General features: G+C 36.7%; 1 pseudogene; it reads right to left on the reverse strand.

Moving 5' to 3' along the window:
* LOC133763861 (heat shock cognate 71 kDa protein-like) overlaps positions 1-25614 on the reverse strand; it is a 196815-nt pseudogene extending 171201 nt beyond the window's left edge.
* Between the last annotated feature and the right edge of the window lie 903 nt (positions 25615-26517).

The raw sequence follows: 26517 nt of genomic DNA on the forward strand, positions 1-26517 counted from the left end.
ACCACAGGCTTGAGGGTAGAGTCCTCTGAGGTTTATCGGAAGTCAGGTCTGTGTATGGTAGGTCTATCACTGAGCTCCAAGGTTCAGTCCTAAGCTCTCTCCTGGCCTTTCTGCATGACTAGAGCTTAGTCCATATATATGGGCCTGGAAGCAGGTTCTGATTGGCTTTTCTCACAGTAGTTATAGCACTGGGATACAGTTCTTTCTCCCTCTCTCAAGCGGGAGGCATCTCTCCTAGCTGCAATCTGTGAATCTTGGAATGGAGTGATGCAAGCAACTTTTTTCTCTTGCTTTCTTCAATGTAACTTTTCTTTTGACTATACAAAACCAGTTAACTTGGTCTCTCATCTGGCTTCCCTGAGTCTTATGAAGGTTATTGAATATGTGTATAGCTGCTTAAATTGATGTCTCTGTGGAGAGGATGTTGTGAGAGTCTCCTATTCAGTTGCTATATAGGTTTTGTGGTTCTGTCCTCCCAAGTACTATTTTTGATCCCTGGTACCAACTCTCATTGCTTATTTCCTTGAAGTTATTGGTGATAAACCCACTCTGATATTCTTAGCCCAGAACACAATACCTTCTCTTACTAGTTACACATTTGTAAATGGTAGCTTCAGTATACTTCCCAAATTATTCAATTTTCTTTTTCTCACTTTCTTCACAGACCGATAGATGCAGGCACTACTAGAGCCATACCTCTCATGTTTAACAAAAAGTGTTGCTATAGACATAGTAAGGACCTGAGATTTGGTAAATGCATATTAAGGCAGCTAAAGATAAGACTGATAAATATTGTTAGAAAAATTCTACAAATCTCCTTTCTTGAGGGGGCAGTTCTTTCCTTCTTCTATATTTGAATGAACCAGCTTTTCAAATTACATATCCTTTCCATGAACCTCCCTGGGAAAGTTATTTCACAGTGTTTTGCCTATACTCCTCAGGACTTTTCCCTATCACACTTCATTGCCTCTTCAGGAAGAGTAATAAGAGGTACAACATAGTCCAGATAGTGATGAACAAGACCTGGTAAGAAAGGAGATAACACCTTACTCTGAAAGACTTACAGGACCTTGTAAATTTATACCCTCAGAAATCTAGGGATCAGACATACAAATAGATTTTAAGGCCGTTAGACCAAAGGAAATGAAATATAGGGATTGATCAGGCTGAACTAATTGATGCTGCTGCAATCATCGTAGTGAGATATAATGTGTTGATTCAAGGACTTGAAGTAGGCATAGGTGATTACTATGTTTGGCCCCCAAAATTTTAGACTCAACAGAATTTTATAAGCAATGCAATTTAATTGAATGAAATTTCCATTCAAATGGAACTTGGTATATTTAAAAGGAATATTACATGCAACATACTCTGAATTTTCTGACCATGTCATGTGGTAGAGCCCAAAAAACACTCCTTCATTAAGTATTAAGAACTGCATTTTTAAAGACTTATGGAGACTGTCCTTGATAGTTCAAAAATGGTGGTGGTTGATAAGAATGGAATTGGGGTTCCTAACCTCAAAGAGATTAAGGAGATTCTATGGTAGATAGTCCAGATGTTTTGCTTAACTCTAAGAGATTAGGTAAGTGGAGATATAAGAATTTACATTGGGGTGAAGATACAGAGAAGGGATATCACCAAAAGAAATATACAACCATGTCTAATTGATCACAGTGACTTAGGAATAGAAATGATCAGAAGACAGATAAGGTGCTGTCTTTTATATATATAATATATATATAAATAAAATATACACACACACATATATATATACATATATATAAATATGATAATGCTATAAAAACACACAGCTAATTCTCATTACACCATTAGTTGTGCTCTATAAAGTTGACATGAGTGTGAATACTGGATAGGCAAATAGGGAACAATTGCTCCAGGGTGAAATGCAGAGTTATATTTCTGTGGGGATTTTTTCATATTTCTACTACCCAATCAATACATAAACTTACTTTATGTATTTCTTTTTAAAGACAATTTGACATACATTATTGAAGATTGTTGAATTCAGCCAGCAGCTCTATAATTCATGAATGCAAACAACTTATCTAATCTAACACATAATTCTCTTCTTGAACTTAGAAATGTTAGACAGAGCTTCAGCTCTATGGGGGAATTGCAAACAGTGAAATATATGTTGATGGACATCATGGAATAAGCAGAATATGTCAAGAGATTCACATGCTTTTTTTTTTTTTTTAAAGATTTTATTATTTATTTGAAAGTCAGAGTTACACAGAGAGAGGAGAGGCAGAAAGTGAGAGAGACAGAGAGAGAGAGAGAGAGGGAGAGAGAGAGAGATATCTTCCATCTGATGGTTCACTCCCCAGCTGGCCACAACAGCTGGAGCTGCGCTGATCCGAAACCAGGAGCCAGGAACTTCCTCTGGCTCTCCCATGCAGGTGCTGGGGCCCAAAGACTTGGGCCATCTTCCACTGCTTTCCCAGGGATGCCGGAGCCCCAGGCCAAGGCGTTAACCTGCTGTGCCACAGCACTGGCCCCAAGAGATTCACATTCAATTTAAGTGCTCACTTATTCTGGAGATGCATATCAGTAATCATATTGACAAGATGACCAGTGTAATAGATGTCAGAAAGTGTTTTTCTAATCCCCACAGTGCTTATTCAATAAACCCATGTACAAACTGATGTAATAACTAGGATGGAGGATAAGTGAGATCTAATAACATAAATTTCCTCATATGAAGATTGATCTGATTTCTGGTACTGTTGATTCTCTACCTTTCATAGGTTTGCTGATAACATCCGATTGCTTTATTTACACTAATCCTTTTGTAGCATTTTGAGCATCTTGGGGACCTGATTTAGAAATCAGGGATTTTTTTTGTCAGTCTCACTAAAGAGGAGACACAGATAGTAATTGTTATTTCACCTATGTAACTTTCTTCTTGCAAGATTAAGGCTACTGAAGTATAACTACTTGAATTTTGTAATTTTCAGATGACAGAGAAGAAATCACTCAATTTAAGCATTGGATATAGGATTGAGCAAATTAGTTATTTTCAACTGTGATTCTCATTTTCACTGGAAATTTCAGAGTTTTAATCTACTATTATGGCATAAAAATAATTTTGTATTATCCTTTTTCTTCTTAAAATTTTTATTTATTATATGAGTTAAACAAAGCAAAATAGGCAAGGCAAATAATTTTAATTCTAAAGTGATTATGTCATTGTAATTTTCTTTCAACTACTCCCATCTGTGTGATAAATAGAGCTATATTTATATGTGGAAAAGAAGTCTGATATAAAGCATAATTCTGGTTTCATCTTGGATACAAATTTGCCGTGTAGATGAGGTCTTTCAGTCTTTATGGATCATTTTTGTCATTTTAAACATGAGAATTTCTGTTGCAGATTTTAGAGAAAATAAATTTGTGAGCAATGCTTTAAATTTATTTAATCAGCTAAATCAAATATTTTGAATACAGATTGCTGCTCAAATTGGATGATTATGGTCTCTTATTGTTAATTTTTCCTGGTGTAAGATAGGAAGGAATATGATATTAATTTGGGACAAGTGGCATAAAAGTACCTGCCACAAAAACCATATTTTGAATGTTTTTGATATTATCACAATTCATCTTTTTAAATAAGACTTTAGGGCATTTTCATCCTGCTTTTATACTTGAGCGTATTGATGCTAAATGAATGTAAGAAACTGGATTGTTAGAATGCGGTATTATAGCATGGTTCATCTACGTCCCTTACAAGATTCAAAAACTTGTGCATAAACGTAACATCTAAAACATGCAGTGTACTCATCTGTGACAAGAAATATTTAATTCGGCGATTTTGAGGCATCATCTCAACTTCAACATGATCAGATTCTAATTGTCACTATATTCATACTGAGATATTTTCTGCTGTTGTGGTTGAACTCATCATGATAAGCATTTTCATCACAAGTAAAATATCATTACATATGTCATTAATCTTCATTACCTATTACACTACACCTACTGGATAACAATATAATTTTTATTTTATGCCATTTTTCTCAACTAAAATAGTTGTGGGATCTGAAATTGATACAGTCATTATTTTTTATGAATAGAAATAAAGCATGCAAATAAACAACCTTAAATGGCTTAACAAATTTAGTGGAACTCTCAAAGTCACCAAAAGCAATAAAGATATGATTTGAGGTCAGAAAAGAAAATGATCTTACTTTCTATGTGAGTGAGCTAGTGATTCTGCCAACTCTTAGAAAAGTAAATCTCAATTATTCTTACAGAATTTATAAATTTTACTGTAAATATGGAAAATGTATAAATATATCACTTCAAGGATTGTTAAATTTTGCACTACAGATTTTATGTATGTGTATATATAAGGATACTTCAAAAAGTTTGTGGAAGGGTTAGCTGTGGCACAGTAGATTGTCATCATCTATGTCACTTGCATTCCATATTGAAGTGCCAGTTGAAGTCCTGGCTAATCTGCTTCCAATCTGGCTCCACGCTAAAGTACATGGGAAGGAACGGATGATGGCCCAAGTACTTGAGTTCTTATCACCCAGGTGGGAGACCCAGATGGTGTTCTAGGCTTCAGCCTGGCCCAGCCCGAGCTGTTATGGACAACTCTCTCTGCCTTTCAAATAATTAAATAATATATTTTTTTTAAATGTGGAAAATGGAATTAAAAGATAAGTTTATCTTAGTGCAAAAGTTTTGAAATTCTTGAGTAAGAGGAGTCTTCCAAAAGTTATTGAAAATGTGTTATGGAAAATCTATGAATAGATTAAAAATTTTGTACCATGGTGGTTATTTTTAATTCTACTTTCCAAAGATTTTTGATGTATCCTTGTGTATGTGTGTATGTGTGTGTGTCATTAAAGTTAAGTTTTTTTTTAAAGATTTATTTATTTATTTGAAAGTCAGAGTTACACAGAGAGAGGAGAGGCAGAAGAGAGAGAGGTCTTCCATTGGATGGTTCACTCCCCAGATGGCCGCAACAGCTGGAGATGCGCTAATCCGAAGCCAGGAGCCAGGAGCTTCTTCCAGGTCTCCATGCGGGTGCAGGGGCCCAAGGAGTTGGGACATCTTCTACTGCTTTCCCAGGCCATAGCAGAAAGCTGGATAGGAAGAGGAGCAGCCAGGACTAGAACCGATACCCATATGGGATTCCGGCGCTTCAGGCCAAGGTGTTAACCTGTTGCACCACAGCACCGGCCCCTAAAGTTAAGTTTAGAGGAGGAATACTTTTCACCAAATTAGGTTTTATTTATAGTTGAAGTTTTAACAAATATGCTATAATCCTTGAAGTACTGTAACATGTCACAGTTATTTCATTGGTACTTGTGTTACAGAAAGCACAGGGTATGGAATTAGCATTTTTGAATATTTATTATGTGTCAGATATAGTGCTAGTTAATGCATCTAGATAAATCTTTGAATGATTTAATTAGTACTTCCCATTGGAAACTGTTATTTTGATATCTCATTAAATTATATAAGACAACATTACCTAGGCTTAACTTAGCTATATAAAATAAAACACTAGCATAATACTATGTGGAAATCAACAATGAACTCAACCTTATCTTTGGAGTTTGCATTGATATAGCCTGTATTCTTGCCTCCAATTACAGAACCTCCATCCCTATAAAATAAAGTGGAAATTTCAATTTAATTGCAAACAATTCTTTATTTTATTTATTTATTTTTTCTTGAAAACAAAGATACCAATATCACAAAGTTAGGGATTCATAACAATGATCATAACATGGAAAATAAGGATATATTGTCATTTACATGGTATGATTCAAAGAAACAATATTTATAACTATATCCAAATGATATGACATCCACACAAATTTTATACTCTATACTAACTTCTATAAGTAAGAGAAAATGTGAATTTGCCTTTCTGAAATTGGTTACTGAGATCGGTTTATTTCACTTCGCATAATGATCTCCAGACCATTTATTTTGATGAAAATGTGAGGATTGTAGTTTTTAAAAAATTTATGTGTTTGTAAAGTAGAGAAAGAGGCAGTAGCATAGAGAGATATCTTTCAGCCACTGGTTCAATCCCCAAATGGCCATAATGGCCTGGACTGGGACAGGTGGAAGCCAGGAGCCAGGAGTTTCATCTGGATCTCCCACGTGGATGCAGGGCCCCAAGAATGTGGGCCATCCTCAACTGCCTTCCCAGTCACATTAGCAAGGATCTCAATCAGAAGTAGATCAGCTGGGACTTGAACTGGCTCCCCTATGGGATGCCAACTGTGGCTTAATACTCTGCAGTAAAGTGCTGGCCCTGATTTCATTCTTTTTATGGCTGATAATTTCCTATTATGCATTTATACATTTTTTTTACTTAATCATTAGTTAATGGATATCTAGGTTGATTTCACATCTTTGCTGTTGTGAATTGAGCTACTATAAACATGGGAATACAGGTAACTCTTTCATGTGCTGATTTGATTTCCTTAGGATAAATTCTCCAGGAGTGGGATGTATGGGTCATATGATGGATATATTTTTAATTTACAGAAGTATCTCCATTTAGTTTTCTATAATGGTTGTACCAATTCACTTTCCCACCAACTAATCATAAGTAAAATATCATTATAATTAGAGAAAATATATTTGGGAGCAGTGCTTTAAATTTATTTAATCAGCTAAATCAAATATTTTGAATATAGATTGCTGCTCAAATTGCTAGTATCTCACTAAAAACTCCTTCTAATCCTTTCTGTCTCTCCATGCCTTCTGAGAATCTTTGTGTTTACTCATCTTCCCAGTTTTCTGAAGGTGTGCTATGTGACCATGTTTAAATCAATTCTTAGTGAATTATTTTTAATTTTCCTCTTTCTTGCTTATGTTTTATTTTGCTGAAATCCCATGCTTGAGGTCGGCTCCATTACACTGTTTATTGTTGTCATGGTGATTTTAAAAATAACATTTTGAATGTGCTTTACTTCCCTTTACCAATCTCTGTGCATACAATACTTTATCGATTCCATCCTTCACTCCAGAAAGCTTAAGGACATTTCCTTAGGGTAAATTTAGGGATTACTTTATGTTTTACAGAGCCTTATCTTTGTCTTCATAGAATATGTTTCAGTTTATATTATATATTCATTATGGGTATTATTAAATAATTTCTGTTTCCTATATTAGATTACAATGGATCATAAATTGAGTCTATTACTAAGAATTATATCTTTATTACCTACTTGCCTGGAAAATTAAAATTCTATTTTTAAAAAGAGCAAATAAAGTACAAATTCTTCAAAGATCATTTGAATATCATTTCCTTGATTAAACTCTTTTTCTCCTCCCTCTAAAGGCATGTTTGAACATTCCTTCCTCTGTATTTCTGTTAATCACTGTAGGTAAATATTGAATAATATTCATCACATTGGATGACTGTATATAAAAACTAGTCTCCTTTATTAGTGCAGGGACTTTTAATTTATTTATGTTCATAGATTTCTCACTGCTTAGAGAAATGCCTAAGTAGTTCAACTATAAACCATTTTAATGAATTAATAATAATTTATATTGTATAATAATAGTGTAACATGTTATATGGTGACCTGATAAACATTATGAAACTTTAATATCTTTTTTTGGGATGGCCTTAGCTTTTAAAATGTATATTTCACTATATATTTGACAGAAGAATACTCACTTACATAAAACTCAAGTACTGGTTAATGTTTACTAAATCATACAGGAAGAGAAATTTAGAGACCACTTAGTGACCACAAATATGAGTCTGTAATAAACAGAATGTCCAGTCAAGTAGGCAAAGATTATAATTAAATTTAGATATGTATAAACTTTATTTCTTGTTATTACAGTGATAGACTCAGGGTTCTTTTTCAGCAGTTTAGTTCTACATAGTTAGATATCTAATAGATAACAAGGGGGATAGTTCATTGTTCATTTGCATGTTTAATTTCCCAAGAATACAAACATTATCTCAATACTTAATGATGATACAAAATTTCCTAAATTGCATCTGTGTTCTCTAATATCATAAAATATCTTTGCGATGGAAAATTGAATTTTGTAATTTAAGCTATGTTATACATGACTTGGTTTTAAGATAATCAGTCTGCAAATGGGGTCCTTGTCATTTTTTATGTTGCCAATTTCAATTATGGTTTTATTTGAGCCATTGAATTTTCAAGTATTGAGAATGCCCAGTAATTTATTATTGAAGCTGAACTTAAAAAATTTCCATATAATTTGCTACAAATTTGAGTCCTTCAGTGTTTTGGTGTGTCAAATATACTACATCTTCATTTGGGTTGAGTCAATCAACCTTTTCGATGTAGGGCCATGAAGATCACTTACATAAACACTCACTCACATACTCCTTGATCAGGAAAATGTCCACATATTCTTCTGGCACATTTCCTGCACTCTGGTATAGCTTAGTAATGATGGAGTTGTAGAATTTCTTTAGCTCTTTCTGTTGATGTTCTTTCTTCTCTGCAGTTTCATTCTCATCTAGTCTGCTGATGAATTCATCATGCTTGTAAAGGATCTTCTGTTTATCTTCATCTTTGACCTTGGCTTGAAGTTTTAATTTTTTTTTTTTAAATCTTCAACAGTTGCTTTCATGGTGAATATGTAGGATTCATTCACATTCTTGGCAAACATCTTATCCTTCTGTTTCTCATCTTCAACTCCATACTTCTCAGCTTCCTGAAAATGGTCCTTGTCATTAATAGTGGATATTTGCTTTTCTTTTTGTTCTTATATCAATAGCAAATACATTGAGAATATCATTGGAATCGATATTGAAAGTGACTTTAGGCCGGCGCCGTGGCTCAACAGGCTAATCCTCCGCCTTGCGGTGCCGGCACACCGGGTTCTAGTCCCGGTCGGGGCACCGATCCTGTCCCGGTTGCCTCTCTTCCAGGCCAGCTCTCTGCTGTGGCCAGGGAGTGCAGTGGAGGATAGCCCAAGTGTTTGGGCTCTGCACCCCTTGGGAGACCAGGATAAGCACCTGGCTCCTGCCATTGGAACAGCACGGTGCGCCGGCCGCAGCGCGCTACCGCGGCGGCCATTGGAGGGTGAACCAACGGCAAAAGGAAGACCTTTGTCTCTGTCTCTCTCTCACTGTCCACTCTGCCTGTCAAAAATATAAAAAAAATAAAAATAAATAAATAAAAAAATTTAAAAAAAAAGAAAGTGACTTTAATTTAAGGAACACCATGGTGTGCAGGTGGTGCTTGTTGAGTTAAAACTTGCCAAGCAGCTTGTTATACTTGATCATGACATGATAACCATTATAAACCTGAATAAGCACACTAGAATAGCTGTCAGAATAGGTGGTGGAGGTCTGTCATTGATAAAACTTGTAGCATTGTATTTGATAAGAATAGCCATAACTTCCACCAGAAGTTTCAATGCCATGGAAAAGAAGTGTGATAATCAAGAGCAACAAGTTTTAAACATTTTCAGTATCATCTCCAGATGGAATGCTGGCTACCTTTATAGCTATAACACAGGCAACAGCCTCATCAGGACTGGTGACTTATTCAGTTCTTTTCCATTGAAGAAGCTTTTTGTAGGAACTTTAGACTTTAGTGAAATGGGTAAAATGGCCACAAAGACAATATCATGAATATATAATTTGCCTATTTTGGCATCCCAAAGAACTTTTTTTTTTTCTGAGACCCAGAGAGCCACAGTAAAGGTCATCATTTAACCATTCAAATAAAGCACAGATAATGGTGATTTGTAAGTGTTTTCCTTCATAAAAAAGATTCAATTTCAATACTGGACTGGGTTCTCAAAAACAGGGAATAGTTAGCTTATTCACAAACAATATGGAGTCATTGGATACTTACCCCTTTTTTACGGATGTCCTTGTTATGTTTGTGGTTTAGCACAGAAATTAAATGTCTAGCTATTCTGTTGCTGAAGTCATCTCCATGTATGTGAGCATCACTAGCTATCGATTACAGCCTCAAATATTACATCTTCAATGGTGCAGATGGGCACATCAAAAATGCTATGTCCTCATTAAAAGCTGCACATTTCTTTCATCTCTAATCTTCTGTTCTAAGTCATAAACAGTATCTGCAGAAATTGGCTCACTGACAATTCTAAGTACATTGAGAAGTGGCTCCAGCATCTTCAGCTGCCTGACACTGAGAGTCATTAACGTATCTTGGCAGTATGTCCATAGCATTCCTAACTCCTCCCAACATAGACTTCTGCATTCCATTCATCTTTTTAGAACCATCAAGGATACTTCCTTTGAATAGAAAATTTTTGTCTATACCTTGACTCCTTGGACATTGTGCCTGCTTGCATCATTCACCACAGTGAAAGGCTAATGCTGCTTCTTATCACACTGGACACCAGTATCAATCAGTCCTATGTTGTCCAAAACTGTGCTTTGCAGTAGCTGTAAATAATCATTGCAACCTGATTATTTACAGTGTAATTGGGTAATAGTTTGGTGTTAGTAAAAGCGACATAGGTTGTGGTAGTTTGCTTCTCCCTCACTGGTGGTTGGCAATTATCTACACCCTTCCAATCTGGAAGACACCAACACAAGAGTAAATGGTGTTTGACCAGCACTATGGTGTAGAAGGCTAAGATTCCGCCTGTGGTGCCAGCATCCTGTATTGGTGCCAGTTTGTTTCCCCACTGCTCTTCCTCTGATCCAGCTCTCTGTTATGGCCTGGGAAAGCAGTAGAAGATAGCTTAGTGCCTGGGCTCCTACACCCATGTGCAAGACCCAGAAGAAACTCCTGGCTCTAGGCTTCAGATCAGTCCAGCTCTGGCTGTCGTGGCCATTTGGATAGTGAACCAGTGGATGGAAGAGCTCTCTGTCTGTCTGTCTGTCTCTCTCTCTGTAACTCTACCTCTCAAATAAATAAATAAAAAACACCTTTTTTAGAAAAGAGTAAATGATATCAAGATCAATGCAGTACCTTATACTGGTTGCTTGTTTGTAGGTCTGGCTCTGCTTGTGGCAGGGGTTGCGGGCAACCTCTAAAGCTCCCACTATATTCAGTGAGAGCTTTTTTTCAGTTTTAACTTAATTATATATGTTTGTATAACTATACATCAATCTAATGTGATTTTTATAATGGACATATCATTCTCATGGACACTTCTCCACTGTAAATGAAACATTGTGTATGTCATCTATGCTAGATTGATGAAAATACAATCCCAAAATGATTTACATCATACTATTTTGAGAAGATAGACCTTAACACAGAAATTGTTAATTTACTAAGAAAGATTATATTTATTTATTTTTTAATTAAACTTTTATTTAATGAATATAAATTTCCAAAGTACAGCTTATGGGTTACAATGGCTTCCCCCTCCCAAAATTTCCCTCCCACCCACAACCCTCCCCTTTCCCGCTCCCTCTCCCCTTCCAATCACATCATGATTCATTTTCAATTCTCTTTATATACAGAAGATCAGTTTAGTATATATTAGGTAACGATTTCAACAGTTTGCCCCCATATAGCAAAACAAAGTGAAAAAAAATACTGTTGGAGTACTAGTTATAGCATTAAATAAGAGTGTACAGTACATTAAAGACAGAGATCTTACATAATATATTTTTTTAAAAAAAATTAATTAATTTTCTATGCCATTTCCAATTTAACACCAGGTTTTTCCTTTTTTAATTTCCAATTATCTTTATATACAGAAGATCGATTCAGTATATAATTAGTAAAGATCTCATCAGTTTGTACACATGCAGAAACACAAAGTGTAAAAATACTGTTTAAGTATTAGTTATAGCATCACTGCACATTAGACAACACATTAAGGACAGATCCCACATGGGATGTAAGTACACAGTGACTCCTGTTGCTGACTTAACAATTTGACACTCCTGTTCATGGCGTCAGTAATCTCCCTAGGCTCTAGTCATGAGTTGCCAGGGCTATGGAAGCCTTTAGAGTTCGCTGACTTTGATCTTATTCCGATAGGGTCATAGTCAAAGTGGAAGTTCTCTCCTCCCTTCAGAGAAAGGTACCTCCTTCTTTGATGGCCCTGTTCTTTCCACTGGGATCTCACTCCCAGAGATCTTTCATTTAGGTCTTCTTCTTTTTTTCTTTTCCATGGTATCTTGGCTTTCCATGCCTATAATACTCTCATGGGCTCTTCAGCCAGATCCGAATGCCTTAAGGGCTGATTCTGAGGCCAGAGTGTTGTTTAGGACGTCTGCCATTCTATGAGTCTGCTGTGTATCCCACTTCCCATGTTGGATCTTTCTCTCCCTTTTTGATTCTATCAGTTAGTATTAGCAGACACTTGTCTTGTTTGTGTGATCCCTTTGATTCTTAGACCTATCGGAGCCATCGAATGTGAACTGAAATTGATAACTTGGACTAGTGAGATGGCATTGGTACATGCCACCTTGATGGGATTGTTGGAATCCCCTGGCACATTTCTAACTCCACCATTTGCGGCAAGTCTGATTGTGCATGTCCCAAATTGTACATCTCCTCCCTCTCTTTTTCCACTCTTAAATTTAACAGGGATCACCTTTCAGTTAAAATTTAAACACCTAAGAGTAATTGTGTGTTAATTACATAGTTCAACCACTAGTACTAGAACAACAACAACAACAACAAATACTAAAAAGGATAAAGTATTACATTGTACATCTAGAGTCAGGACAAGAGCTGATCAGTTCATTGTTTCTTATAGTGTCCATTTCACTTCAACAGGTTTTCCCTTTGGTGCTCAGTTGTCGCCGATCAGGGAAAACAAATGATATTTGTCTCTTTGGGACTGGCTTAATTCACTCAGCATGATGTTTTCCAGATTGCTCCATCTTGTTGCAAATGACTGGGTTTCATTGTTTCTTACTGCTGTATAGTATTCTATGGAGTACATGTCCCATAATTTCTTTATCCAGTTTACTGTTGATGGGCATTTGGGTTGGTTCCAGGTCTTAGCTATTGTGAATTGAGCTGCAATAAACATCAATGTGCAGATGGCTTTTTTATTAGCCAAATTAATTTCCTTTGGGTAAATTCCAAGGAGTGGTATGGCTGGGTTGTATGGTAGGGTTATGTTCAGGTTTCTGAGGAATCTCCAGCTGACTTCCATAGTGGCTTAACCAGTTTGCATTCCCACCAACAGTGGGTTATATTTATTTAAAAGTGATACATTTGATAGTAAATATCACCATAGTCTGTAAATTCCAAGAACATTTCTTAAAATGTTTAAGCTAGATTTTGAAGCATGGTAGAAACATCTGGATTTCAGATAACTTAAAATTAGATTGGTTGAAAAAAAAGGGGAAGCAAACATATAAAACCACATCAAGCCAAAAAAAATAGTAGTGTGATGCTGGAAGACTACAGCGTGTGTACCAGGGATCATCCAGTAACCCTGTTGTGACCAAAGCACCAGAGAACTAAAAACATCAGCAGTGGCACAGATTTAAATATTATTTTGAGGCACTAATTTAAAAATTAGATTCTATGTCATAAGTATCATTCTGTAGTCACTTCTTTTTACACCACTGATATAATAATTGATGATAAATTTCATGCAAGTTATCTTTCTTTTTAAAAAAATTAATTTATTTTTGTTTTCTACTTTTTGCTTTCATTTTCTTTTTCTTTTCATTTATTTCATTATTAAAGTAGAGTTTCTTCCTCTTAATTGCAAAATTATTTAGAAATAATATTTCTGGAATATTTCTAGAAATAATAGCAAGAATTTGTAGCAGAAAAAATAAAAATAGACTGAAATATCCTATGAATACACATTTCAGTGATCTTTGTAGTTGTTTAGGTGTATTATAAATTTTAAATTGACATTGAGGAAGATAATTTATATTTCTGATAGTATAAATTCCCTTTGATCTTTGGCAGAACATGAAAATCTGTAAATATATATATAGAGAGACACCATGAATTACTTTTTGTCCTATATCTTGTTGCCATAGTGCTTTAAATGAGATGATTCTACATGAGAATGCCAAACATCAGTATCTGTTCTCTTTTATTCCCAGTCATGAGAATAAAAAGAAAGGAAGGGACCCCTGGGGAGTGTGGGTAGTGTAACACTGGCTAAGAAAGTAGTGTTCTGTGTTGCATTTCTGATTGATATAGAGCCATGTATTTTAGTTTAGGTTAGAGAGTTGAGCTAAGCAAAGCCAAAATATACATCTTTCTTGATTGATACTCTAGTTCAGAAGCTGAAGTAAACAAAAATAATCAACTTGTTTTTTTTTCCCTAGTGCACATTGTCCATTGACACTGGTGCATTGATGACCACTAGCCTGTGTTTTCAATGTTGATATGAGTGCTTTGTTTTTTAATATTGCTAATAATGCTTCCATATAGCATGCAGAAATGGTGCATTAGATATTACTGCATTGACATTGTCCTAACCTAGGTATGCTACTGTTTTCTTTCAGTGGAATAATAGTATAATGACTTTTTTGGTGAAAATGCTTATTTACTTTATGTAATAGGAACTTTGTTTTTTCAAGCCACAACAATCATTATTTTGAGAAGATTCTCCATTATATACTAATACTTGGTTGGGAGTTACAAACTCATGAAGATGTTCTCTGAATCAGTTTTCTAAGTGTTTGTGTCTGTATCATTTCTGAAGAGAGATGATTAATTATGTATTCCTAAAGATCTCTTACAAAGTAATTCTAGTTTTCAGTTAGCATTTGGACTTATTGGCCTCCTATGATTATTTATATAATAGTAAATTTTCAAAATATGTGAACTTCATAATATCTCAAATAGTTTTCTCCTGAATAGCCATTCATTTCAGCTAATTATAAAATAAAAATTGACAAATTCTATCTATCTTATTTGTTTTGGAAGTTTTGGTAATGTTTGGTTTTATTATTCCATTCCAGTTGATATTCAATTTTTGTCTAATTTTCATGTTCTGTTGATAAGCCTAGAAAGATATTTCAAATTCTTTGAGTTTTTAAAAAAGTTTGCTGGATACATTTTGCCCTTTAAAATTCACTTTCTATCTTTATCCATATTTTTCTCTACCCAAGAGGTTGACCGATTTGGGTTCATGTCTTCTAGAGTCCAGTTGGTGTTTTTCAGTGGCAGGCCTGGAAGGAGATCTGGGTGTAGGGAAAAGGGTGGGATCAGAATATTTATTCTTCTAGCCCCATCATAGATCAACTCAATAAGATTGTATGAGTATTATTTTTATAAAGAATAAACCTCAAGTGCATACAGTATACAATTTACTGGGTTGGTAATATGACCCCACAATTCATGCCTCTTCTGGAACTCTAGTTGTGACCTACTTTGAAATTAGGATCTTTGTAGATATAATTAGTTAAGATGTGGTCCTAAAGGAGTACAATGGGCTCTAAAGTCAGTGTAACAATTACAATTTAATTAAAAGTATCTATTCAAAATTAGAAGGCTTATATGGCAGTGTGAAAATAATGCATTATCTTTCCTATGAGGATCAAATCCAGGGACTGTTTTGAATGATTATAGAATTTGAAGTAGCAATTAAATGCTCAATTATACCCATATCTCTTAGATTAATATATAAGTACTATTGAAGTAGTAAGGACTTGAAACATGAAATTATTACATGTGTACACTCATGAATGAGGCTAAGAACTTTCAACTTCAGGTCACATATTCGCCCTATGAAGGAATAGTCTTAAATATTTAGAAGCATCTTAATGTGTGTAACACTACAGGAAGTAAGCATTTCTTTTCAGGACCCAGGTCAGCCCTTTATATTATCTCTCAACCCATTTGTGCACTCACTTAGAATTTTGTATTTAATTATTGGATTAAGCACCTGGGAATGACAGTAATAGTTAACTTTGATGTGTAATTGAAGCCTCTATGCAGCAGTACCCTTTATTAAATGAGACCTTAATTCCAGAAGTTCCTTGTAATTCTTCAGAGCAATGTGTCAGTACACTCTCAGAAATTAATATTTTTAAAGATTTTTTATTTTACTTATTTATTTGAGAGAAAGAGTTACGACAGTGAGAGGGAGAGACAGAGAGAAAGGTCTTCCTTCCATTGGTTCACTCCCCAGATGGCAGCAACGGTTGGAGCTGCGCTGATCCGAAGACAGGAGTCAGGTGCTTCTTCCTGGTTTCCCATGTGGGTGCAGGGGCCCAAGCACTTGGGCCATCTTCTACTGCTTTCCCAGACCATAGTAGAGAGATGAATGGGAAGAGGGGCAGCTGTACTAGAACCAGTGCCCATTTGGGATGCCAGCACCGCAGGCAGAGGATTAACCTACTGCGCCATGGAGCCGGCCCCAGAAACTAATAACTTTGAATGAATTTATTATTATAAGGAACCTGCTTAATTACTCCTAAACCACACCTTCAAACAGGAGAGTGGTCAAGCCCTTAATTAAAGAGCTTAAAAATGTACTGGTAAGAGTACCAGAATCAGTAAAGAGATCTTTTGTGCTTCTCTTCTGGAAGTCAAAAATAAAATGATAAACAACAAAAAAAAATGGTATCCCAAAATAATAAAGTTTGGTAGCATTGCTTAAATATCATAGATGAATCAGCAATTTATAAGAGGCTATAAGGACTGCATGAAATTGCACTTGTTTATATATTTGTGGTTGTGGCTACTCAATCAAAGGATCCTTCAAGTTAAAAAATGTGGAGCAGCTGGGTGTAGTCTCCTTGACATATATAAATGGAAATTTTCATTTTTAATTGGAAAGAATTTTTTATAGTTTATAGTAGTAAAATAGAGGAGAGATAAATTTAGGGATATGTATGAAAGAAAAAGGAAATAGCAATCAATGATTTGAAAATTCTCAGTCTGTGCAGATGGAAAAAGTTACTAAATTAAAGAGATTCATATTAAGAGAACAAGCTGTAGAGAAAAGCCCAAGATGTTAGCTACACATTTTGCGATGATCTCTGAAAGATAAGAGGTCAGAATATGCAGTCACACTAAGGTCTGTTTTATTAAAGATATGTCTCACAAATCCTCTCAATAAAGCTGTGAGACCTCTAGAAAGCTTATGGGCATTGTCTCTTAGCCATCTCAGCAGGAATGAAAGTAGAGAAAATGTATCTCAAAATATCTGTTAGCATGGCTTTTGTCCAGTGGAATGGACCCCAGAGAAATCCATGGGAGACCTATGAATTTTTTTTAGGAATGTATTATACTGATAACATCTAACTTAGACTGAAAGGTACAGAAAAGCTCCTCAGCCTGATAAAATTTCTATGTAAATGTTGGCTGTCTTTTGTTTAAAAGGGGAGTATGACTCAGAAAGTACAAAAAGGAGCCCAGACCTTGAAAATTATCCCTAAACTGTGAAGGCTGAACAAAGAACTCTGTCTGGCATTCATCCAGATGAACATTAGAAGTGCAGTGGATCGGTGACATTTATTTTCTTCCCCTTCTCTTCAATTGTGAACCAGAATAACTGTAGCTATTATTCTATCATGACCCATTTTTTGTATGTTGGGTGAGTTTGGGAAAAATATTTTTGCTTTAGTTTTATGGATCCACAAATGAAAAAGACTTGTATCCAAAGAGCTGTGCTTGATGGGTTATACTTAAGAACCTCATTTGCACCTTAATCTATTCAGATGAGGAAATTATGAAATGGGGTTGGGGACAGCCCTGTGGCATAGCTAGTAATGCTGCCTCCTGCAGTGCTGGCTTTCATAGGGACACCGGTTCATGTTCTGGCTGCTCCACTTCTGATCCAGTTCTCTGCTATGAGCTGGGAAAGCAGTGGAAGATGATTCAAGTGATGGAGCCTTTGCACCTGCATGGAAGACCCATAAGAAGCTCATTTCTCCTTGCTTCAGATCAGTGCAGCTCCAGCTGTGGTGGCCATTTGGGGAGTGAATCAGCAATGGAAGACCTCTCTCTATATAGATGTGTGGATTGATTTTTAAATATTCTGTTCCATTGACCTACATGTCTATTTTTGTGCCAGTACCAGGCTGTTTTGATTATAACTGCTCTGTTCTATGTCTTGAAATCTGGTGCTGTGATGCTTCCAGCTTTGTTTTTGAGGTAGAAGATTCCTTTAGTTCTTTGGTGTCTCTTGTGAGTCCTTACGAATTTTAGCATAATTTTTCTAGATCTGAGAAGAATGCCATTGGTAATTTGGTTGGATTACATTGAAACTGTAACTTGCTTTTGTCATTATGGGCATTTTGATGATTCCTTCCAGGTGTTGGAGACAAAATACAAAGTCTCACCTTCCCTGAGGGTGTGGGAGTGACCTGTGGCTTCAGCCACAGATAATGACAGTGACATTACTCTAGCAAGGAACTTGAGGTCAGAATGTGCAATATAATTCCTGAAGGCTTTCCATGTTACCTGGCACTCATATGGTATCTCTCTCTGCATGGATGTTGACATATATGAGGTTCTACATCTGCTAGAAATGTCCTGCTATGTTAAAAGCACTCCTAAAGCCTTCCTGCTGTATGAATTTTCTGGTGCCGAATGAGGTGGGAGCTTAAGCTGTAGGCTTTTCCACATTCACTGCACTCATATGGCCTTTCTCCAGTGTGAACCCTTTGATGCCGAACAAGGTGGGAGGTTCTGATGAAGTCTTTCCCACATTTGCTGCATACAAAAGGCCTTTCACCAGTGTGAACTCTCTGATGTGCAATAAAGTCAGAGCTCCGGCTAAAGAATTTCCCACATTGATGATATTTTTCTTTTTTTAAACTTTTATTTAATAAATATATGTTTCAAAAGTACAACTTTTGGATTATAGCGGCTTTACCCCCCATAACCTCCCTCCCACCTGGAACCATCCCATCTCACACACCCTCTCCCATCCCATTCACATCAAGATTCATTTTCAATTATCTTTATATACAGAAGATCAACTTAGTATATACTAAGTAAAGATTTCAACCATTTGTACCAACAGAAACACACAGTATAAAGTACTGTTTGAGTACTAGTTATGCCATTAATTCACATAGTACAACACATTAAGGACAGAGATCCTACGTAGGGAGTAAGTGCACAGTGACTCCTATTGTTGATTTAAAAATTGACACTCTTATTTATGATGTCAGTAATCACTCAAGGCTCTTGTTATGAGCTGCCAAGGCTATGGAAGCCTCTTGAGTTCTCCAACTCTGAACTTATTTAGACAAGGTCATACTTAAGTGGAAGTTTTCTCCTCCCTTCTGAGAAAGGTACCTCCGTCTTTGATGGCCCATTGTATCTGCTGGGATCTCAATAACAGAGATCTTTCATTTAGGTCATTTTTTTTTTTCCCAGAGTGTCTTGGCTTTCCATGCCTGAAATACTCTCATAGGCTTCTTAGCCAGATCCAAATGCCTTAAGGGCGAATTCTGAGGCCAGAGTGCTGTTTAGGGCATCTGCCATTCTATGAGTCTGCTGTGTATCCCACTTCCCATGTTGGATTGTTCTCTCCTTTTTAATTCTATCAGTTAGTATTAGCAGACACTAGTCTTGTTTATGTGATCCCTTTGATACTTAGACTATCAGTATGATCAATTTTGAACTGAATTTGATCCCTTTGACTAGTGAGATGGCATTGATACATGCCACCTTGATGGGACTGAATTGGAATCTCCTGACATGTTTCTAACTCTACCATTAGGGGTAAGTCCGAGTGAGCATGTGCCGAACTGTACATCTCCTCCCTCTCATATTCCCACTCATATTTAACAGGGATCACTTTTCAGATAAATTTAAACACCTAAGAATAATTGTGTGTTAATTAAGGATTCAACCAATGATATTAAGTAGAGCAAAAAAATACTAAAATGAACAAAATAGTAAGTTGTTCAGGACAGTCAAGGCTGATCAATTCATTGTTTCTCATTGTGTCCATTTCACTTCAACAGGTTTCCATTTAGGTGCTCAGTTAGTTGTCACCAATCAGGGAGAACATATGATATTTGTCCCTTTGGGACTGGCTTATTTCACTCAGCATGAGGTTTTCCAGATTCCTCCATTTTGTTGCAAATGACGGGATTTCACTGTTTTTTACTGTTGTATTCTATAGAGTACATATCCAATAATTTCTTTATCTAGTCTTCTGTTGATGGGCATCTGGATTGATTTCATGTCTTCGCCATTGTGAATTGAGCGGCAATAAACATTAAAGTGCAGACAGCTCTTTTATTTGGAATTTAATTTCCTTTGAGTAAATTTGAAGGAGTAGATGGCTAGGTTGTATGGTAGGGTTATATTCAGGTTTCTGAGGAATCTCCAGACTGACTTCCATAGTGGCTTTACCAGTTGCATTCCCACCAACAGTGGGTTAGTGTCCCTTTCTCCCCACATCCTCTCCAGCATCTATTGTTGGTAGATTTCTGAATGTGAGCCATTCTCACCGGGGTGAGGTGAAACCTCATTGTGGTTTTGATTTGCATTTCCCTGATTGCTAGTGATCTTGAACATTTTTTCATGTGTCTGTTGGCCATTTGGATTTCCTCTTTTGAAAAATGTCTATTGAGGTCCTTGGCCCATCTCTTAAGTGGGTTGTTTGTTTTGTTATTGTGGATTTCTTGATTTCCTTGTAGTTTCTGGTAATTAATCCTTTATTGGTTGCATAGTTTGCAAATATTTTTTCCCATTCTGTTGGTTGACTCTTCACTTTCCTGACTTTATTTTTCGCCTTACAGAAACTTCTCAATTCGATTAATCACAGTTGTTAATTTTGGCTTTGACTGCCTATGCCCCCGGGGCTTTTCCAATAAGTCTTTGCTGGTGCCTATATCTTGCAGGGTTTCTCCAATGCTCTCTAATAATTTGATGGTGTTGGGTCATAGATTTAGATCTTTAATCAATGTTGAGTGGATTTTTGTGTTTGGTGTAATATAGGGGTCTTGCTTCATACTTCTGCATGTGGAGATCCAGTTTTCCCAGCAGCATTTGTTGAATAGACTGTCCTTGCTCCAGGAATTGTTTTAGATCCTTGATCAACTACAAGTTGCCCCTAGATGTTTGCATTGATTTCTGGTGTTTCTATTCTGTTCCATTAGTCTAGCCATTTGTTTCTGTACCAGTACTATGCTGTTTTGATTACAACTGCCCTATATTATGTCCTGAAATCTGGTATTGTGATGCCTCCAGCTTTGTTTTTGTTGCACAGGATTGCTTTAGCTATTCGAGGTCCCCTGTGCCTCCATATGAATTTCAGCATCATTTTTTCCAGATCTGAGAAGAATGTCTTTGGTATTTTCATTGGTATCCCATTGAATCTATAAATTGCATTTGGGAGAATGGACATTTTGATGATATTGTTTCTTCCAATCCATGGGCATGGAGGATTTTTCCATTTTTTGGTATCCCCTTCTATTTCTTTCTTTAAGATTTTGTAATTCTCATCGTAAAGATCTTTAATGTTCTTGGTTAAGTTTATTCCAAGGTATTTGTTTTTGTGGCTATTGTGAATTGAATTGAACTTAGAAGTTCTTTCTCAGCCATGACATTGCCCATGTTTACAAAGACTGTTGATTTTTGTGCATTGATTTTATATCTTGCTGCTTTGCCAAACTCTTCTATGAGTTCCAATAGTCTCTTAGTAGAGTTCTTTGGATCCCCTAAATAAAGAATCATATCATCTGCAAAGAGGGATAGTTTGAGTTCTTCCTTCCCAATTTGTATCCCTTTAATTTCATTTTCTTGCCTAATAGCTCTCACTAAAACTTCCAGAACTATATTGAATAACAGTGGTGAGAGTGGGCATCCCTGTCTGGTACTAGATCCCAGTGGAAATGCTTCCAGATTTTCCTATTTACTGGGATGCTGGCCATGGGTTTTTCATAAATTGCTTTGATTGTATTGAGGAATGTTCCTTCTATACCCAATTTGCTTAGAGTTTTCATCATGAAAGGGTGTTGTATTTTATCGAATGCTTTCTCTGCATCTATTGAGCTAATCATATGGTTTTTCTTCTGCAGTGTGTTAATGTGCTGTATCACATTGATTGATTTGCAAACATTGAACCATCCCTGCATACCAGGGATAAATCCCAGTTGGTCTGGGTGGATGATCCTTCTGATGTCCTGTTGCATTCTATTGGCCAGAATTTTATTGAGTATTTTTGCATCTATGTTCATCAGGGATATTGGTCTGTAATTCTCTTTCAATGCTGCATCTTTCTCTGGCTTAGGAATTAAGGTGATGCTGGCTTCATAGAAAGAATTTGGGAGGATTCCCTCTTTTTCAATTGTTCTGAATAGTTTGAGAAGAATTGGAGTTAATTCTTCTTTAAATGTCTGGTAGAATTCAGCAGTGAATCCATCTGGTCCTGGGCTTTTCTTTGTTGGGAGGGCCTTTATTACTGTTTCAATTTTTGTCTCAGTTTTGGGTCTGTTTAGGTTTTCTATGTCTTCCTGGTTCAATTTAGGTAGGTTGTATGTGTCCAGGAATCTATCAATTTCTAATAGATTTCCCTGTTTGCTGGCATACAACTCTTTGTAGTAATTTCTGGTGACTCTTTTTATTTGTGTGGTGTCTGTTGTTAAATTTCCTTTTTCATCTCTGATTTCATTGATTTGGGTCTTTCCACTCCTTTTTTAGTTATTTGGGCCAATGGTGTTTCACTTTTTTTTTTTTTTTTCAAGAAGCCAGCTCTTTGTTTTGCTGATCTTTTGTGATTTTATTGGATTCAATCCTGTTGATTTCTTCTCTGATTTTAATTATTTCTCTTCTCCTACTAGATTTGCATCTGCTTTGCTGCAGTTTTTCTAGATCCCTGAGATTCATTGAGAGCTCATTTTTTTGGTGCCTTTCCAATTTCTTCATGTAGGCACCTATTGCTATAAACTTTCTCTTAACACTGCTTTTGCCTTATTCCATAAGTTTTGATATGTTGTGTTTTTATCCTCATTTGCTTCCAGAAAATTTTTGATTTCTCTTTTGATTTATTCTATGACCCATTGTTCATTCAGGAGTATGTTGTTCAGTCTCCATGTATTTGCATATGCCTTAGGGATTCCTGAGTTGCTAATTTGCAGCTTCATTTTACTGTTGTCTGAGATGATGCATGGTATGATTTCAATTCTTTTGAATTTGCTGAGACTTACTTTATGGCCTAATATGTGGTCAATCCTAAAGTAGATTCCATGTACTGCTGAGAAGAATGTGTATTCTTTAAGTGTAGGATGAAAAGTTTTGTAGATACCTGTTAGATCCATTTGGGCAATTGTGTCAATTAAATCTGTGTTTCCTTGTTGATCTTCTATTTGGTTCATCTGTCTATTGAAGAAAGTTGAGTATTCAAGTCCCCCAATACTATTTTATTGGAGTCTAAGTCTCCCTTTAAGTTCCTTAACATATCTTTTAAATTACCCTGTGCCTTCTAATTAGGTGCATATACCTTTATAATAGTTACATCTTCCTGTTGAATTGATCCCTTAATCATTATATAGTGCCCCTCTTTGTTTCTCTTAACTATTTCTGTGTTAAATTTTATTTTCTCTGATATTAAGATGGCTATGTCAGATATTTTTCGGTTTCTGTTGGTATGGAATATCTTTTTCCAACATTTCACTTTCAGTCTGCATACATCTTTGTTGGAAAAATATGTTTCTTGCAAGCAGCAAATAGATGGGTTTTGTTTTTTAATCTATTCAGCCAGTCTGTGTTTTCTAACTGGAGAGTTGAGGCCATTTACATTCAATGTGAGTATTGATAAGTAGTAACTTTGCCCTGCCATTTTTCAAAATGTATCTCTAATATATGCTTTGAACTTCCTGTGATCTTTTACTGGGAGATTTTCTTTCTTTACCTTCTTTCATATTGATGTCCATGTTTCTATGTGTCTGTGTGCAACACCTCATTAAGCATCTTTTGCAGGGCTAAACAAGTGGTGACAAATTCTTTCAATTTCTGTGTGCTATGAAAGGTCTTTATTTCATCTTCATTCACAAATGAGAACTTTGCAGGATACAATATTCTGGGCTGGCAGTTTTTTTCTCTTAGTACCTGGGCTATATCTCGCCATTCCCTACTAGCCTGTAGGGTTTCTGATGAGAACTCAGCTGTGAGTCTCATTGGATATCCTCTGAGAGTAATTTTCTTTCTTGCACATTTTAGAATCTTTTTTTTTTTTTTGACATGCAGAGTGGATAGTGAGACAGAGAGAGAGACAGAGAGAAAGGTCTTCCTTTGCCATTGGTTCACCTTCCAATGGCCGCTGCGGCCAGCACATCTCGCTGATCTGAAGCCAGGAGCCAGGTGCTTCCTCCTGGTCTCCCATGCGGGTGCAGGGCCCAAGGACTTGGGCCATCCTCCACTGCCTTCCCGGGCCATAGCAGAGAGCTGGCCTGGAAGAGGGGGTAACTGGGATAGAATCCGGTGCCCCAACCAGGACTAGAACCCGGTGTGCCGGTGCCATGAGGCAGAGGATTAGCCTGTTAAGCCTGTTAAGCGCTGGCCAGAATCTTTTCTTTATGTTTCTCTGTGGTGCATTTGATTACAATGTGTCGTGGTGAGGATCTCTTTTGGTTATGTTAATTGGGGGTTCTATGTGCTTTCTGTACTTGGATGTCTCTGTCCTTCTCCAAACCCGGAAAGTTTTCTGCTAGTATCTCACTAAAAAGGCTTTCTAATCCTTTGTCTCTCTCCATGCTTTCAGGAACTCCTAGAACCCGGATGTTGGGTTTTTTAATAACATCCTGTAGAGTCTTAACTATATTTTTTAGATTTCTAATTTCCTCATCTTTTCTTTGGTTTGACTGTATACTTTCCTGTGCTCTGTCTTCTAAGTCCAATATTCCCTCTTCTACCTCACTGATTCTGGCTTTTCTTATTATACTATGACTCTGGATTTAGTGGACTGTCTGCTTTTGGTGAATCTCTAGAGGCTTGTGGTGGGTGTGGCCATAGAGCTCTGTTTAGTTCTTCAGTGTTAAGGGTGAGCCAAAGGTGACACACCCATGTTTGGCATGGTATTTCTTCTCTCTCTCTCTCTCTTTTTCATTCAGAAGGGGAGTAATTTCACTCAGCTGAGCTCTTCTCCTCGATGTAAATCAGTGCCTGAGCACTAGCCCCAGTGTGTATAATATTTGTCTGCTCTGTTCCAAGAACCACACAAAGGATCTGTGCAGTCCTAAGTGGAAGCTCAGATTCCCCTGCAATATCTCTCACCAGATAGCCAAAGTCACGCGAATTATTGGTGTCTCCCACTGAGACTACTCACGTCTCAGCCACACCGTGAGATCTCCCACACTCTCTTTTTTTTTTTTTTTTTTACGGTCCCAGTTAATAAGCGCCACACATTCACTAGGTCTTAGTCTCCTGTTATTTCTCCCCACCACAGTCAGGTTTTTCTGCTTGGCTGAGGGCGGACACAACCCTAAGCTGGCGCAGTTGTTACATATGTCCAAAATGGCAACTGCTCTATTGCCTCGCTCGCCTTTGTAAGGTGAGTGGAGAGAGAGAATCGTGTCCGTACTTGTCCCCCCCCCCCCCTTTTTTTTTCTCTCCTCTAGTTAGGCTGGTGTACTTCCACAAAAGGGGCTTCAAGCCTCATTCCCTCTAGGCTCTTCCTGCTGCTTTTCTGCCAGTGTCTTGGGCTACTGCGGTTTTGCCTCACCTCCCTTTCCAGTTCTGGTGCATAGACTTGGCAGCTGGGGTCCCGAGCCATGGGCGCCCATGCCCTCCACGTAGGTCCACCATGTCCCTCTAATTCCAGAAGAGTTATTTTGCAGTTGTTTCCCTAACTCTTCCCTGAGACTACAGTATCTCCACTTTTATTAAACTGTCTTTTCCTGGACTATCTGTGAGCTCCCTCCCTATTCCACCATCTTGGAACTCTTTTATTTTTCATTTGATTTTTTTCTATGACCCACTGTTCATTCAGTCACTCATGATCATGTTGTTCAGTCTCCGTGTGTTTGCGTGTGTTCTAGATATTTTTGTGTTGTTAATTTTCAGCTTTATTTTAGTGTGATCAGAAAAGCTACATGGTATGAATTCATTTTTTTTTTTTAATTTGCTGAGGTTTCTTTTATGGCCTAGCATATGGTCTGTCCTAGAGGAAATTCCATGCACTGATGAAAATAATGTATATGTTACAAATGTGTAATGAAATATTCTATAGGCATCAGGTCCATTTGGTCCATAGTGTAGATTAGCTCTGTTGTTTCTTTTTTGATTTTCTGTGTAGTTGATCTGTCCATTGATTTAAGTGAGGTGTTGAAATCTCCCATTATTATTGTATTGGAGTATCTGTCTCCCTTTAGAGTCATTAACAATTGTTTTAAATAACCAGGTTCCCTGGCATTGAGTGCCTATAATTATTATAATCACGTTTCCCTGTTGTATTGATCCCTTAATCATTGCATAATACCTTTTTTTGGTCTCTTTTAATAGTTTTTGTGTTGAAGTCTATTTTGTCTGATATTAGGGTAACTGCACCTGCTTCTTTTGCTTTATATTAACGTGGGATATCTTTTTCTATCCTTTCACTTTCAGTCCCCACGTATCTTTGTTGGTGAGTTGTGTGTCTTCTGGGCAGCAAATAGCTCAGTCTTGTTTTTTAATCCAT

Source organism: Lepus europaeus, chromosome 7 (assembly GCF_033115175.1).
Source record: "Lepus europaeus isolate LE1 chromosome 7, mLepTim1.pri, whole genome shotgun sequence".
Taxonomy (NCBI): Eukaryota; Metazoa; Chordata; class Mammalia; order Lagomorpha; family Leporidae; genus Lepus; species Lepus europaeus.